The following is a 2,196-nucleotide window of genomic DNA, read 5'->3' on the forward strand; positions in this document are numbered from 1 at the left end:
AGTAATATATTTTTCTTTTATGATTGAATCGATGTTCTAACATACTCTATAAAAGCCGAGTCGCAACTCGCAAAAAAGGGATAAGCCGACAATCATGAGTCGCACCTAACTCTATAAAAGCCGAGTCGCAACTCGCAAAAAAGGGGTAAGCCGAGAATCATGAGTCGCACCTAAATCTATAAAAGCCGAGTCGCAACTCGCAAAGAAGGGGTAAGCCGACATTCATGAGTCGCACCTAATCCTACAAATCCAAGCCTAGCTGCGACTCACAACACGACGCTACTCGAAGCAAGAGTAAAACAAGGATATAAAAATAATATAAAGAGTTTATTCGAACGACGACAATAGTGTAAAAAAAAAAAAAAAAGACCCCGCCTTTGCACATAAAAAAGGGGGAACAGAAAAACAATCATTCAATTCCAAGATCGGCGTCAGACGGAGTGACGAACTCTAACCCGCCGATCATCGTCTGCCAGTGATGGCATTACTCCTTCACATCTTTCAACACGATCATTGGGACGTTAGCACCATTAGCGACCATCTCCTCCAGATACGCACAAATCCCCTCGGCGCGATTGCTCTCATCAAAGTGGTGCCTCGTGCCTTCCAGTTGACTAATATAACGACACAACACGTCGATACGAGTCCGACAAGCAACGATCTCAGCACGTTCTTCAAACGGCCTTTGACCAGTAGACTCAAGGTCGCCTTTTTCAAGGTCAGGTATCACAACTTCCACAAATAATGCCTCACGACGAGAACACTCGTCCTGTAGTCGTTCCCATTGCCACGTCAGAACAAAGAGCCCCTCGTCGATCAACACTTCAAGACATTCTACGATCCCGTCTACATGACAAAAACCAAAGTAACGCTCGAATGAACGACGCGTAGCATTATGTAAGCCCTCAGCCGCTGAATGCGATCATGGTAGTAATCAAGCTCGGAGCGGATAAGTTCGTCAAACCTCATATTACGTCGCTCCCGCTCTCCCCGCAACCAGGCCGACCTCGTCGTTACCAGCATCAGAACAACCTTTCCCTAGACACAAAAGACAAAGCAAATCGCCAAAGCAAAACACGAAATGAATTTGGCAGAGATTGAAGGATTATTTATACGGTATGAGGCACAATTTCCAAAGATAGGCGACCAGTAACAAACGCCTCGGAAATCACAACCATTAACTGACAAGTAATTAATACGCAAAACGATAATAAAATTCAAAAGGAGCCAGCACCCGACAACGACAGTTTAACATACGGGAGCCGACCCCAAAACACGGCGCAAAAGCAAGCGTACACATGAGCCGACCCTAAATACGTCAGGAACGATAACGATTAAAACAAATTTATGAAACAAGACCATCGATTGGAGACTCGCGGCTAGGAGTCAGAGGACGTCCATCAGCAGGACGTTCTTTATTTGGAGCGCTCGTGTCTTTTTCAACCTGTTGCTCGGTCCCATCAGCCTCGGCCTCCCCACTATCAGACCCTTCGTCCTCTACCTCCTCGTCACCTCCGCTCTCAGGAGAAGCAACCCAATCTGGGACAAAGGGGAGAGGCTCAACAAAGGCCGAAGCAACGTCAAAATCAGCATCGGCAATGTCCGGAAGCTCAATACTTTCCACCTCGTTCTTCAGCTGAGACATCACGGCGACAATCCCGTCCTTGACCCCATCAGAGGTTAGCAAAATTTGACCTTCGGCGACGAGCGTCTCGAGCATCTGGACGTTTCCAACAGCTTGATTATATTCCAGGAATTTTTCCCTGGATGCCATGACCGCGTCAGCATACCCCTTGTGTTTGGCTAGCAGCTTTTGCACACGAGCGCTCAACTTATTAAAGGCGCTAATCCTCTCAAAGTACCCGAACTCCTCACGCCGATCTCTGAGCCTCTTTGTCTCCAAGCTGAGGGTAAGCTGCAGCCTGCTACAAGAGGCGTCTGACACCTCAAGCTTTTGCATAAGACCATCCCTCTCCGAGACTAATCTCCGTCGATGATCTTCAAGCTTCGCAACCTCATTTCTCAACCTTTGATTAGATTGAACCGCCTCCCCAAGCTGGGCCTCGAGACGTTCAACCCTCTCAGCCAAACTCGACGCTCCCGGATGATCGCCCTCCAAATCACGAACGCGACGATCGTAGCGCGAAGCCAAACGATTAGTTCGTGCAATAAGCTGCAAAAAAAAAAAGAGAACGA

The sequence above is a fragment of the Camelina sativa genome, chromosome 18 (genome assembly GCF_000633955.1).
Source record: "Camelina sativa cultivar DH55 chromosome 18, Cs, whole genome shotgun sequence".
NCBI lineage: Eukaryota > Viridiplantae > Streptophyta > Magnoliopsida > Brassicales > Brassicaceae > Camelina > Camelina sativa.